At 40.4% G+C, this 15,882-nt stretch overlaps 1 long non-coding RNA gene across 1 annotated transcript in view; it reads right to left on the reverse strand.

Annotated features, from left to right (window-relative positions):
- LOC110256727 overlaps positions 6,678–15,882 on the reverse strand; it is a 54,735-nt gene continuing 45,530 nt past the window's right edge. Inside the window, exons 2-3 of the long non-coding RNA XR_002338627.1 lie at positions 12,000–12,065; positions 6,678–7,680 (exon numbers count right to left, since the gene is read on the reverse strand). This is a non-coding gene — a long non-coding RNA (uncharacterized LOC110256727). The remainder of the gene's footprint in view (positions 7,681–11,999; positions 12,066–15,882) is intronic.

A 15,882-nucleotide genomic window follows, 5' to 3' on the forward strand; every position in this document is an offset into this window, starting at 1 on the left:
ATTCACTCAGCTTTTCTTCCATCAGAGTATTTCTTCATTAAACTCTCATTTTGTTTTGTTTTGTTTTGCTGGATAAAGGAGAAAAAGATAGTTTTATTGCTTTGCCAGGCCAAGGGGGCCACAGCAGGCTAATGATTTAAAGATTGTGCCCCCACCACCCCTGCAAACTCTCATTTTTGAAAGTTGTTTTAGCTTTCTGGTGAACTGAACCCACCACCACCACCCCAGCACTGTAAGGGAGTCATTTCATTGCATTCTGTTCCTCTATCTTCTTGAGGAGAAGTTAGTGGTCAGTCTCATCTTTGTTCCCATGTACACAGCACTACTCCTTCCACTGGACGCCTTCAAGCTTGCATCTTTATCTTTGGTTTCCAGTAGTTTAACTATGATAAGCATGAAGTGGTTTTCCTTGCATGTATCCTGCTTGTAGTTCATTGAGCTTCTTGAATCTCAAATCAATGTTTTTCATCACATTTTGTAATGTTTCAGTTATTATATTTCAATTCACTTTCTGTATTACTATTAGTCTATTCTAAAAGACTAGTCCTTCTAGAAATTCTGTTTATGTGTCACACTGTGATAATACTGACTCACATATCTGTAGGCAAGTTCACTGTCTCTTTTTTTCTATTTCTCTAATCTGCTCTAATGACCATTCAATGAATTTTTCATCTGTTCCAAAACTGGTATTTGGTTATATTATATATAATATAACCTATATTATATATCTATATCTACCTCTCTATATATGGAGATTTTGATCTGTTTACTTACTCAAAAAGATAACTTTAAAAATTATCTGAAAATATTTCCTTTAGTTATTCCATTGATCACCTAATAAAACTAGCAGCTACTCCTTCCCTACCTCCATTATTATTTGTAACGAGATGTTATTTTGTTCTCAAGGCGGTACTAATCAGTTCTAAGTATTGTACTCATTTTGTCATTTATTATACTTTTTGCCTTTTTTCTTTTTTTTCTTTTTATGGCTGCCCTCACAACATATGGAGGTTCCCAGGCTAGAGGTCGAATCAGAGCTGCAGCTTCCGGCCAATGCCACAGCCACAAGAATGCAGGATCCAACCTGCATCTGTGACCTACACCACAGTTCATAGCAACGCTGGATCCCCAACCCACTGAGCAAGGCCAGTGATCGAACCCACCACCTCATGGTTACCAGTCAGATTCGTTTCCACTGTGCCCCAAGGGGAACTCCTCATCCACTCTTGTATCACCTTGACTAGAAATACACAAAAGCTTCAATATTCCCAAATTTACTCATATTGTTAACCATATTTATAAATCAAAATAATTTCAATAGCTCCTAAGAAAGACTGATAAAATTAAGCACCCATGTTTGGTAAAACTGTGAAATTTAAAACAAGGTAAAGTGATATACTATTGCCAATGTTATTTTTTTGTTTTATTGAGATACAATTAACATACAACACTGTGTAAGTTTAAGGTGTACCACATAATGACTTGACTTACATACTGTGAAACAATTATCACGATAAGCTTAGTATCAATCATATCATACAGATACCATATATATATATATTTCTTCTTGTGGTAAGAACTCTTAAGACCTACTTTCTTAACAACTTTCAAATATACCATACGGGAGTCTTAAGTACAGTCATCATGTTGTACATTACAACCCTAGGGTTTTTTTTTTTCTCACAACTAACTAGAAGTCTGTAACCTTGACTGCATACATCCAACTCTCCTACCCCCCCCACCCTGCCTCTGGTAACCACAAATCTGTTCTCTTTTTCTGAGTTTGGATTTGTTTGTTTGTCTGGGTTTTGTTGTTGTAGTTGCTGTTATAGGAGTGGGGGGGGGGTGGGGTTCTTTTAGATTCCACATATTAGTAAATCATATAGCATTTGCCTTTCTCTGCCTGAACAATTTCCCTTGGCATAAGGATTTCTTTCAAATACATACATATATATATGTATAGGGACAGAGAGAGACAGACTTAGGTAGGTTATTTCTGTGTCTCAGCTATCATAGGTAATAATTCTATGAGCATGAGGGAAGAGATCTCTTTGACATAACGATTTTGCCTCTGGTTTGTTCCAAAAACCAGAGTTGCTGGATCATATGATAGTTATACTATTAAATTTTTTGAGGAAACTCCATACTGTTTTCCATTTACATATTGGCTATACCAACTTACATTCCCACCAGGAGTGCATAACGTTTCCCTTTCTCATGTCCTCACTAGCATTTATTACCTCTTGTCTCTTTGATGATAGGCACTGCAACAGGTATTAGGTGATACTTCACTGTGGTTTCACTGATTTGCATTGCCAATAGTACCGAATATCAGTCTGGAAGTGGAACCCAAAGTAACTGGTCAAAGAGTTGTGAATATTAGAAATAAAGGAAGCTTACTAACAAAATAATAATGAGATTAACCTGCCCCTTCTTTTCTTGGCAGGATAGGTTAATAGTCAAGATGCTACACTCCGACGCAAACACACTTTGTTTAGAATCCTAGTTTGCCACATACTTGCTTTGCCATCTAAATAACTCAATCCCTCCAAGTCTCAGTAACAATGAGATGTGTAATTCACATAAAACACTTTGCTTAGGGTTTAGTCATCAAGTGGGAGCCTAGGAAATATGAGTTAGCATCCTTTTATTTAATAATGTTTCTGAAATGAGATTTTATTTTGTGTATAGGAAGAAAGTCTATTGAAAACAAATATTGCAAAAAAAGAACAAAGCATGAAGAATCTTAAAATTCAGAATTGGCTATAATCCTGTCTACTGCAATCTCTTCCCTCTTGCTTGAACCCTTTCCATCATTGTTTCACCCTTTTGATATCACTGAATCCAAAAGATCAGGGGAAATGAGCTGTTTCTTTGTATAAAGATGGCAACAACCCCTTCCTCCCAATGGCTCATCTCCATGAATCTGGATTGGCATGTTGCTAACAAGAAAGCAGCCCCTTTCTGATGGATTCTGCTGGCCCACTTCTCTGTAGAGTAGAAAAGAATCCAAAAGATAGCAGTAATTACAGAGGAAACACTGTAATTTTACATGGAAAAGGACATGCTGGTATGGGCAGACTTCTGTGGTGGGGTCCCTTCTATGCTGTCCTGTCTGCCAACTGGCCTGTGAACTAGGGTGGATTATGGACCTTGCTTACCTCCTTGTCCTCATACAGAGTCTGTGGCTTGGGGAATCAGTCAATTTTGTTGAGGAAAACAAGGAGGGGTAGGATGCATGGGAAGAAGAGAAAGAGGAGAGGCAAGTAGAAGAAGTTTGCACAGACCCCTTTGGTCACGTTGCTAGTGTTATTATATTGAATTTTTTGCTTTTTCTTCTTTGGTAGCAGTTCTTAAAATAACCTCAACCTATGTTCCATGAAACTGAGAAAGAAAGCAAATCAGGGGTAATCCGATTCTGCTCTGACTCTCCTTTTCTTCTGTCTCTGAGGCACTTGGGAACAACTGAGAGACTGTTCCAAGTGGAGGAAATTAAATGTTCTCTGTCATATATTACAGTCATCACTTTGGGATAGGCCTGTGTTTAAAGCAAGCCTTGTAGAAGTTTCTGGAAAGCACTAAAGCTGAGATTTTTCTCTCAGTCCTCCAACATCATGAGACACATACCCCAGTGTCTTTGTTCCTTTATTTCCCCTCTTCTTTATTATGCATACCTATGCAGCTGAGGAAAGGCCTTCCTATCAGAAGTTAGAACACCAGGCAATTACCCAACCCTCCAAGTTGTCACACAACAACAGAATTATCCTGAACAGTTTGGATACATTAGGTCATAGGGAAAACTGAAGTTCATTGCAGCTGAGATTCCCAAGAAGGTGTTGGAAAGAAACCAGTCCCAAAGTTTTTCTGGGATGAAATGGATCCAGCCCTGTGCTCTTTTACTAAGGTATAAATGTGTGTGTGTGTGTGTGTGGTGTGTATTTGAGAATGAGTTAGTGTATGTGTCAGGGGCCGGGGAGAGCAACAAGAAGGAGAATATAACAGCGTTAGATGCTAAAACTCTCCCTATTTTCTCTTCCACATTCTATGCACTGTTCCAGACTATTATGCTCTGGGAATCACCAGAAGGTCAGGACATGCCTAGTGCTACTCTCATCAACTGAGGCTTGCACTCAGCTGGGCTAGGAATAACATTCTCCCCTTGACTGTCTTACAATCCCTCAGATAAAACAGCTCCAAACCTCTGGAATAGATCAAGCCCTGTTTAGAGTTGTTTGTGAGCCATAAAGAAGGCAGAGATCCATGGGCACTGAACTTGTTAAATGGATGTTCCCTGGCACTGGAAATAGTCTGGAACATAGTGGAAAGGTTGAGCCTGAACATAGTGGAGGTTGAGCCTAAACAATGTGTGCCAGTGGGTGGGAGTGAACAGGTGAACAGGTGGGCTGCAGTAGAACTCTTAAGGAAGGGGGCAGCAGGAAGGAGGCAGGTAAAGAAAGCCTGGTGAAGGGAAGGCAGAGTACAGAAGGACTTGATCTAGGTTTCCAACTCTAGATTTTAGTCACTCTGCAAGTCAGAACTTGTTTTTTTTCTTTAAACTTTTATGGCACAGTGACAGAAGTTTCAGAAATGCACTTTCATTTAAATCTTTCCACGCTTCTGGGTGGCAGGCATTATTATTATTCCCATTTTACAAATAAGGAAATAAAGGAGTCTGAGAGATGTTAAGAAGTGTATCTATCGGAGTTCCCGTCATGGCTCAGTGGTTAATGAATCCAACTAGGAACCATGAGGTTGTGGGTTCGATCCCTGGCCTTGCTCAGTGGGTTAAGGATCCAGCGTTGCTGTGAGCTGTGGTATAGGTCACAGACACGGCTCAGATCTTGCGTTAATGTGACTCTGGCATAGGCTGGCGGCTGCAGCTCCGATTTGACCCCTACCCTGGGAACCTCCATATGCCGCAGGAGTGGCCCAAGGAATGGCAAAAAGACAAAAAAAAAAAAAAAAAAAAAAAGAAGTGTATCTATGGTCTATCACAAAACCTATGATTTTTTTCCTCCTTCCTTCCTTCCACCCTCCCTTCCTTCCTTCCTTCTATCACATCACCTCTGGCCTGGAAAATCCCTCCTTCTGATAAATATGCTTGTCACTTGAGAAGACTGACCCATTCTATGAAGCATGAATACTGACCTAAAAGGTCTGTGAGATCCCCTCTTACTTTAAAGTTCTAGATGCCTCAGCAGGAGCAAGGGGAGAAAACCCAGTTAAAATATATCACAAAAACATACAAACTGAAGTTCATTCTTGGGCCTCACAAAACTCACTTGTGATTTTCTTTATGCTAGAGCATGATCATTTGAATGCTGAAATTGTTCCTTTCAATCCCACTTGGGTCAGTAACTCTGAGAGCCTGCAGTATCCATACCATCTCTGAGATTCAATTTCTACATCAGGCAAATGAAATAATTGTATGGACTTTAAAAACTGTATTGAGTATCAGGGGAAATGAGCTGTTTCTTTGTATAAAGATGGCAACAACCCCTTCCTCCCAATGGCTCATCTCCATGAATCTGGATTGGCATGTTGCTAACAAGAAAGCAGCCCCATTCTGATGGATTCTGCTGGCCCACTTCTCTGTAGAGTAGAAAAGAATTCACAAATACCTGCTCTCCCTTGAGTGCCTGAGAGCGATGAACAGTTCTTGCAGATGCAGTTCCAATGAGATTGGATCATTAAGGGCTTACTCAGAATTCCGAGTTGCCTTTGAGTGATTAGGCCAGGGCCATGCACTCTGGGGGTTGGTCCCCAAAGAAATGTGTTAGAATGGCAGACATCACACAGAGCAGAAATGCTCAGAATGCCCAAGTACTTCCCTTTGAAGGAGGAAGCCAGGCCAATTATGTCACAGATACTCATACCACTAAAAGCCTAGCAACGGCTGAATCACAAATGAATCAGGAACAGTCATTTGGAGTCATTAGCAGGTGACAACCTTCACCTTCATTATGCCCCAGTTGGGGATACGGAGTCTGGCCAGTGTCAATGCACAGAAGTTCATGTCCCCCAAAACTCATGTGTTGAAATCCTCACCCCCAAGGTGCTTGTATTAGGAGGTGGAGTCTTTTGGAGGTGATTAGGTCATGAAGGTGGTACCCTCATAAATGTTATTTGTGCCCTTACAAAAGAGACTACAGAGTTCTCTTGTCCCTTTTGCCATGTGAAGACACTATGAAAAGATGGCTGTCCAAGAACCAGGAAGTTAGTTCTCCCCAGATACTGTAAATATATTTGGTACAATCTGCTGGTAGCTTACCCTTGGATTTCCCATGCCAGAACTGTTAGAAATAAATGTCTCTTGTCTACAAGCTTTTCAACTGTGGTGATTTGTTAAAGCACTCAAATTAAGATAGATAACATCTTTACCTTTGGAAGAAGCAAAAGAAAATCCAGTTCGAAACTCTAGCCATCTTTTCCATACTTGGAACATCTGAGCTGAAAGGAAAGAGCTTTGCATATTGAAGAGGAGTTAAAGAAGGAAAGATCTCATCCAGAAGTCTTCTCTTCTTGGAGTGCTTCCATTGACAGGAGTGAAGAAAGAGTGAGGCTGTGAAAATGCAGGGAGGTGGGCAAGTGGACCTACACAGGATATTTAGCCACAAGACCAAAGAACTGTGTGGAGGCAAGCCTTCACGAGAACTGCTGGAAAGCCCTATAAGAGCCCCTCTTTGCACCCTGAGAAGACTACTGTTCTCTCAACAGTGATGGGGATCATTAGGGCTCATTATGGTGAAAGTCTGAAATGGTAATTGCTGTGCACAGGAGCTGCACTAACCTGGCACACATATCATCTCATTAAATTTAATTCCAATACTGAGAAAAGTTAAGGAGGACTCAAGGTCAGAAATCTGTAAGCACTAAATAAATATTATTTGAATGAATAAACAGGATTGTTCATGATTGGGGCTAAGGCTCAGCTGTGCTGAGTCAGAATTAACATGGAGGCTTGGTTAGAGCTTAGTGAGCCTGGGGACAAGTCCAGTTGTGAGTAAGGTTAATGCTTAGTCTTGGAGATGGGCTCCATCTGAGGCCAGACGCAAATCAAACTGAAGACTTACCACATTTGTGCTTCAGGATCTTCCTTCCACTACTTGGAGTCTATCCTGCCGGCTTGGGGCTCATTCCTATCCCCACGCTTCTCCCTCACTCACTTCTAAGTTGATGGTCAGTATCACTGCCCACAACCTCTCCCACATGTGTCCTTCCTCCTTGCAGACCATGGGCTGTCTGGCTCCTCAGCACTATGCCCTGCCTTGTACCAGAAACAGACAAGGCTCTGTTCCAAAATGGCAATGCCATGATAATATAGGATGCTACGAGGTGATACAGGATTCCGTCTCCCATACAGTGCATGCTATTCTCACATCTTCCACAAGGAAATGTGTCCCAAGACATGTGACTTTCAACAACAACCAAACACAACCTCTGGGGTGGAGAAGAACCCACAACTAAGTCACAAGACAATTTCAGTTCAACTTAACTGCAATTAAATTGCCAGATAATCAAAATGGACCAAAAAAGCAATCATGGGTGGGTCTTTGGACCCAGTCCACCTTCTGCACATCATGTGACCTACCGGGATGGAGAGGGCAGCTGGAGGCACTGAGTGCTGGGCGTCCCACATCAGTGGTTGCTTCCTCTGTTGGCTCCTTTCCATTTCCTTCCCTGAAGACACAAAAAGAATCCAAAGCTACCGTGACCCAAATGTATAACATACGGTGCAATTAGTAAAACTGCATTAAGAACCAAATTGGTCCTCCACTGCCACTTTTCTGATAATGAGAGGAAGGAAAGCCTGGGCAAAGAATTGTGAAGCAAAACAGCAGGGACAGTGGGAACTTCCTGGAGGAGGAATGCTCTGAGAATCGGCTCGGTGTCATGATCCAGGGTCATGTCTTGAGGGAGACACCTGTAAAACTTCCTTTCCAGAAAACAGCATTTCTGGAATTTCTGGAAGGCAGCTTGGCAATGTGTAGCCAAAAATCTTAAAAAAAATGTCTAAAACCACTGCTCTAGTAATTTCACTCCTAGGAATTTATTATAAGGAAAGCACAAAAAAATGTAAACCGAGATTTATTTCAGCATTGATCCTAACAGTGAAAACTTGAAAATAACTTAGGGAGAACAGAAATTATGATGGAAACAAACAATGGAAAATCATGCAACCATCAAAAATGATGTTTACAAAGGAGTCCTAATAACACAGGGAGATGCTTCTAATAAAATTTTAAACCAATTGAAGCACATAAATCTAAAAATGCAGCGTGAGCTTAACTGTTTTATCTACGAGTTGATGTTTTCATCTAGCTTAAAAACTCATTGTAAATATATAAAAATTGTAAATAGTGGTTATTGCTAGACTTTGAGCTCTGAGTGAGTTAAACAGTTATTTTGGTATTTGAAGTATCTTGCAAATGATTTGTGAAAGATATACAATGCTTTGATAATCTGAAGGGGGAAAAATGTATCCTGTAGAATAACAAATGCATCTATTTCCCTGCCTCATCCCTCTTCCATACCAAGTAAGGCTGCCTTTGAGACAAAGGGTCCTGACGTTTCTCTAATGCCAATGCCTTCCCCACCTCCTGGGAAGAGGATCTGATGCCCCATAATTCAGATTCTCTGGGGTTCTCTGATAATTGCCCTTTTTCTTTCACAGGGCCAGCTCATTTAAAGCTTATTTAAAGCAGTTGTTGGCATGGTTGTTAGAGCATGCAAGATGGGGATCAGATAGCAAAATGCCTCTTTTGAAAGTGGTTTTTTATCTCTAACAGGGAACTGAAGACCAGGGTCATATGCCCAACCTCCTAATACCTTGCTACTCTAAGTGTAGTCCCTGGATCAGCAGGACCAGCATCGCCCAGGAGCTTGGTAGAAATGCAAAACTTGTGGGTCTCACCCCAGATGCTCTCAATCAGAATCTGCAAGATCCCCAGGTGATTCCATGCACAATAAATTCTGAGAAGTGCTGTTCTATACACTATTGTGAAAGATATACAATGCTTTGATAATCTGAAGGGGAAAAAAATCACTATTTTTCACATAGTGTAATAAAATAAACATAAGATCATGTGTTGAGGCACTTGATCTTTGGTGCCAGGTATAGGGGAGGGAAAAAATTTCCCCCGACTCATCTTAGGTTCATTAGCTGGGGCCCTATTAATTAGACTGACAAAAGACAGATTAACAAGAGAAAACCAAACAGAATTTTATCAACATGTGCATGGCCCATACATGTGAGAATAACGTAGAGGTGGGTAATTCAAAGGGGTAGTTAGAACTTGGTCTGACACAGCATCCTAACCAAAGAAGAAGTGACAGGACAAAGAAAAGGACTTTGAGTTTCTAGGGGCAGCTAATTCTGAAAAAGGAAAACATATGGGGAAATTAATGGTAATAAGGAATAGTTTCAGCAAGGTTTATGATCTAGAGTCTTCTGGTGATTTATCTGGGCTGATAGGGTCTAGAGTTATCTCCATTGATTAACTTCTATCCTTCCTAGTGGAGTGGAGACACCTTTACAGATGTATGACCTACTTTTAGGCAAATAAGAAAAGCAGGGGGCTTTTCCTGTGTTTACTGAATCTCAGTTGCCTTCTGTTCCAAAAAAAATAAATAAATAAAAGGCATATTTGGGGTGTTATATTTTGCTACCCTTCACAGCTCGGTAATCAAAAGTTAGCATGACCTTAAAAAGCTTCATGTTTCTGACTATGGGATATTCAAATTTTAGTTTCCATCTCTGAAAAAGGGGGAATAATAAAATCTCTTCATTATCGGGTTTGAGAGAATTGAACTGGGTAACACAAAGCTTATAGGATACTGCCTAGAACAGACTAAGCATTAAATAATTTTTATAATCATTAGTATGATTATCCATGACAGCTAGGATCAAAAGAGATAATGAGTACTCAAGGCTGCTACAGACATAAGAGATTCTTACGCAGATGTGAAGAGAAACTATTTTTACAGATGTTAGGACTCATTCTGATCCAGAAAACCAACAGTGAAATGACAGCTGGGAAAAAGAAAATAGAGGAGAGAGTCTGGATGTCCGGGCCTGATCTCACAGAGAATCGGCAGAAGCAGTAGCCAACGGAGTGGATGAAGCTTCCATAGACTGAAAGCTTCCCTCACTGCTCTCAGTTGCTTCCCACTCAGGGAGGAGAAGAAATGATTCCTTTATTACAAGAATGAAGGGAGTTCTCAGTGAATCCACTCTCTCACATCCCTGGCACCATTACCCAACAATCCACTCATGCCGAGGCGGCTGGTGAGTAATCATCTCAAATTTTCTTTCCATTTTCAAATGTTAGCAGATTCTGCCTTGATGTCCTTCAATGAGGAAGAAGAAAATGTCTGACATTACACAGGCCTCATCAGCTGTCAAGCAAAGTGGCCAACTGCCCTGGACTGGGAAATGGATAAGGGAAAGGCTTTCAGAAATGGTTCAAATCCACTCAGCCTTGAAGAAAAGCAGAAGGAAGATGTCCTCAGAAGGGGGATTTGAGCTGGGAAGTTAAAGAACAGAAGGGGCCCAACTTGGGAAAAACAGACACAGAGGATCTCCGGGGGCACATATGAGAATGGTATCGGGAAGCAGGGATGAAAACGTGGGGAAAGGGGGAAGGAGTATTCTGCCTTTAGACTTGGTTCATGACAATTTGAATCCAATTTCAATTGGATTACTCAGAATCCAGGCAGAGAAGTCAATAAGGAAGGAAATGGACTCTAATAAACTTGGTTCTTAAAATGCAAAAATCCTGACAATGTCACAGGGACCAGACAGGACCCCATTTGGTTTTGCTCAGTGCTATATTTGTAGCAGAGGATGCTACAAATATATATCTTGCCTGATCTTCCTCTGACACTGCACTCGGGTTCACACCTTCCTCTCTGCAAACAGTTATGCTTCCTCCAGGCCTGCACCATGCCCCTCTGACTGCTCTTCCTCTGGTCACTTTTATTTGGTCATCCCCAGGCTTATCCATTATCTATTTTCTCACAGGCCTTAAACTTAAATAACTAGAGGTTCAGGGAAGGAGAATGAAGGTGTTAATAAACCAGATGTAATAGGAGTGGTGTGGAGCATGGAAAACTGGAAATTATATGTTCTGCTAAAAAGGATTCACGTTTCTTTTTCTGAAACCATTGTCCAGGCCAAGTCTATCCATCCCCAATGTCAGGTCGTCTCTCCCAAATATCCATCCCCAGGGTTTGAGTCAAGATGCCACCTTGTCTCAAAAATGTAGCAAAGGTTGGATTTCTACTGAGGTTCAGGAGGCCCAGGGAAGCCAGAAGTTACTTCAGGACCTGGGGTGTGGGCGTTTGTCTAATATTTCTCCACTCTCTTTAGACCTTGGGCTGCACTATTTCAGGCCCCACCCTGCTTTTATCTTGATCTCAGATGGGCCTCCTGGGCTTCCTGGAAGTGGCAGCTAATCCAAGAGAACTTAATCCCAAAGTCACATGCATGATGTTGCCCCAGTTGTCCTCATGACATCTTTCTGGCCTCTCTCACTTTAGCCAGTGGGTGGTTTCATGTAAGCTCAGCCTCACCTTACAGGAACAGTGTTCCACTTCAAGCAGAAGCCAGGCATCTAGCAGCTTTGCTTCTCAGCCAGAACCTTGTCGGACACCATGGTTATCTGCTCAGCCCACGTGTAAGCACAGCCAGAAGTACAAGGGAATTAGGCTGACCTTTCCATCTCGTTCTCATGCTTTGTTTCAACACATCAGTCAGCCATGTCTGAGCTCCTCAATGTGTCCCTTAGAATATCACTCTCAAAAGCTGCTGCTTTGTCCTTCATTTCTTTCCTTATTCACCTGGATGAATCCTACTCATTTTTCATGATTCCCCCTCATTTTTTCACTCCTCTAGAAAGCCTTTCATCATCCTTTTACCCCCCCTTCTTCCATTCTTGTTAGGTCTCTTCTCTGTGTTTGCATTCCTCTTTGAATCTTGCCAATACAGAAGGACTTACCTTTTTTTTTTCCTTTTTTCTTGTAACTGATAATGTCTTCTTTCTCTCTTACATATATTGGGAGATCTGTAAAGGAGAGAAGACTTGTCGGTCACCTCTGTACCTGCATTCCTAGTGTGTGACAAACAGCTGGCTCTAAGTAGACGTTCATTGAAAGGACAAATCAGCACTTTGCGGTTAAGCTCAGAATCTTAATGTCACCATATAGATCATTTTGCATAAGACAAATATCAAAATTAGTAAATATTTTGGGGGAATTTGTCACATAGAAATCTTTCAATAAATGTGGAACAGTTATTTGAGCTCAAAAAAAATCACTCAAGAGAGTAAGGAAAATGAATATAACTGTAACAAACCTTATCATAAGAGTTTTAATTATTCAATGAGTCAGAGAGTGGGAGAGTATATGACTGAATGCTTCATAGAACCCATAGGATTAGGAGGAAGAGCCAGAGTTAGCGAGAGACCAATATTATTCATTTAAGAAATGCTATGGGATGCCTACTTTATGCCAGGAGCTGATAGGATGAACTACTAGAGCATTCACCAAGCTGTAATTATATTGAGAGTAAAAGAATGCTTACTTTGTTTGAATAAATTCTAAAACATTTAGTATCTTAAAGGTAAAATGTGAGTTCAGGGCAATAAGGTATCCTAGCAGTGGATGGTCCCCCGTTCCATCGCAGGTGTTGACTAACAGACTACTTGTACCTAATGTTTCTCTGCTTCAACTAAATCTTGAGTCTAACCTTTAAAGATAATTGTGAAAATTATTAGGACTAACCACAATTTTGTCAATATATATAGGAGGAGGAACTGTCTAAACACTTAGGAATCTGTCAGTCAAAGTGATGCATTTGTTGCTACCTGCCCAGAGTCCCAAGAATGAATTGATGTCATCCTAGTGTTGATTCTGTAACTTCTCTTCATTGTCTGTCCACTTCTGCAAATATCTGGAGAGGCAGGTTGTTAAAACAAAATAGCAAGGGCTGTTCCCAAGGAACCAAACTGAGTCTGCTCTTTTTTTAAATGTTTGTAAAGTTGCACAGATAGGTTTTCCTCTTGAAACCTTGGTTTATTTACCTGAAACATGGGGCAAAACTGTATACCCTGCAGAACTGAATGAGACAATTTAAGTCAAGTGGGCCAAATGACAAAGATTCTTTGGTTGACCAAACTTTAGTCACGCTCCTAAACCTTCTCCTGGGTCTATCTAAGCACATCCTCATAAAAGCCAGTTTTAGAAAGAATCCTGCTAATTAAGATTTCCCCCACCCCCCCACCTCTCAATATCTGATCACCTACTTCCTTGATATCTGACCAAGTTCTTCATCCTCCAGGTAATGTCTGATTACCGGCCTGCCTTCCGCAGGAATCCTGTTAGATCAGCTGAACCAGAACTTTCTTTTCTCCTAATATTTCTTCCTCATAATTTTCTGCCCAGTAACCCCACCCTAATTCTTGGCTATAAATTACCACCCACCCATCTGTATTCAGAGATTAGCCCAATCTCTCTCCTGCTGCTGTAAAATGCCACTTCAGTGGTCCCATGGCAATAGTCCTAAATAAAGTCTGCCTTACCATCTTTAACAAGTGTCATTAAATTTTTTTTTCTCTTCCCACCAGGAAGTCCCTGGGAGTGAGAACCTGGCAAAGGTTTCCCCTATTCCTTTCCCCAGAATAAAGATTCCTGCTATTGGGATTCTTTACCCCAACTTCAGAAATCATAGGTATTTTTGCTCCTGCTCTGCTCCTCTAGTCTAAATTTCAGTGTTAGAAAGAATGAAGTGGCAAAGGACTGGAGGGCAAGAATTCTTCATCTCCCTTTGTACTTCTGAGTTCTCTGGAGCTGCAGTTTCTTGCTTGCACTAAAAGTGACTTGAGTAGAAGGGTAGGTGTCCTAGAGAGAAATGGAGATTCTAGAATTTTTGCTTTCAGTTACATAAAATGAAAATATTTTTGAAATGTACGTGTAAATGCTCATTTGTTATTATTATAATCTCACACTTATTTTCAGTTTTTATTGCTATTTAATCAGCAATAGCTTGGAACACTTCAGCTTTTAGTTTCTTCCTCTGTTAAGCAAGTAATGATCTGTAAACAAACATTTAAATAAGTGCTACTTAAAGGAACCTCTAAATCCTTTTGTAAGGTAAAGAATTCCCTTATCCTGCAAACGAGTTCACCTTCTAATTTAGTTTTTGCAACTAGGATATTCAGTAACTCCATTCACCTCATCTGTTTAGAACTTAACTACACAGAAAGAGTAGGCATTAGCCTTTCATTGCTGCGATAATAAATTACCACAGATTAGCAGCATAAAACAAAAATTTTTTATTAGCTCACACTTCCATAGGTCAGAAATCTGGGAAGCCTCTGCTACGTTCTTAACTCTGGTTCTCACAAAGCAAAGGCAAGCTGTAACCTGAATGGGGCCTTTTTTGGAAGTTCTAGAAAGAATCCACTCCCAAATTCATTTAGATTGTTGGCCAAATTCCATCCCAGCTGTCAGTAAGAGGTGCTCTCTGCTCTTAGAAGCCACCTGAATTCCTCTATATCTCACATTATCCCGGTACTTTCATACCTGCAGTGGTGCAGCAAGTCCTTTTCACTCCTGTAGCTCTGAATTTTCCTTCTGCTTTCATTTCTGTGCTTTAGAGGCTCATGTTATGAGATTAGCTCCACCCAGATAATCTCCCATTTTTTCAGTCAGGTATGCTATACAACACATAACACAGCCTCAGGAATGACATGTCTTCATGTTCACAGCTTCCAGGGGTTAGGATATAAAATCTTAAGAGATGTTCCTAGAACTTCTGCCCACCACAGGTGCATCCCTGCAGAAAAATAATTTCCTACTCTTTCCTCTTCCATCTTCTCCCAAATGTTCTTGAAGAGGATACCTCACAACACTTGACAAGAAAGCCTGAGAGATTGACTAGAAGTGAGAGAGTACCAGTGGCAGATGAGAAGTCAAATAAAAGCAGAGATTTGTTCAAGAATTTTCATAAGTTAACGTCACTGAAATACTGAAGCTTGTGATATGTATGGAGCCAAACCCAAGTTCTGAAATATGTAGCTAGGGCTGAAATAAGTGACTAGGAATATACAGAAACTCCTTTTGTTAAAAAGAATAATCCCATTAATCCTCATGATTTAGTTAGATTCTCTGAGGTTCTAGATATATAGCTAATCTTGGCAATATCCTTTGATTGTAGTAGGTACTTAACATTTGTCTATCAACTATTAGATTAAACCAAGATGAGACAAAGCAGATATGGGAGAGGTAAGAAAGTTCTTAATTAAAACTAGATGTTTTTGTGCCAGTACCTTACAGTGGTAAATACTATAGTTTTGTAGTATAGTTTGAAATCAGGGGGGTATGACACCTCGTTAAGATTGATTTTGCTCTTTGGGGTCTTCCATGGTTCCATACAAATTTTAGAATTATTAGAAATGAATACAATATTGTATGCAAAGTATTTTAATTAAAAATGAAATAAAATATAAATTAGATGTTTATTTATGTATTGATTACAAATTTAATTATCTGGTTTTTTATATTTAAATATATGTCATAATGTTCTCTTCCTAAAGCTGAAATAGTTTATTATATCTTCCATGTGCTCCAGGGGTTCAAAACCTGAATCCAGATAAAATACAGGATGAAAAGCATCTAGCCTATAAGTGTATTCATTCATTATCTAGTAAATGTCCAGTGCTTACCATATAAGACACTGTTGTGGGCATGAGAGAATAAGACCAGCATAGGTCATGTCTTCATGGAACTCATGTTCTAGGCCCTTATGGTCACACAAGTACAAAGGTGTGGCCAGCAGGACAGTGACAGCTTCCAGGGCAGGGCCCAAGATAGATACGTGTC

The sequence above is a fragment of the Sus scrofa genome, chromosome 14 (assembly GCF_000003025.6).
Source record: "Sus scrofa isolate TJ Tabasco breed Duroc chromosome 14, Sscrofa11.1, whole genome shotgun sequence".
In the NCBI taxonomy this organism is placed as follows: domain Eukaryota; kingdom Metazoa; phylum Chordata; class Mammalia; order Artiodactyla; family Suidae; genus Sus; species Sus scrofa.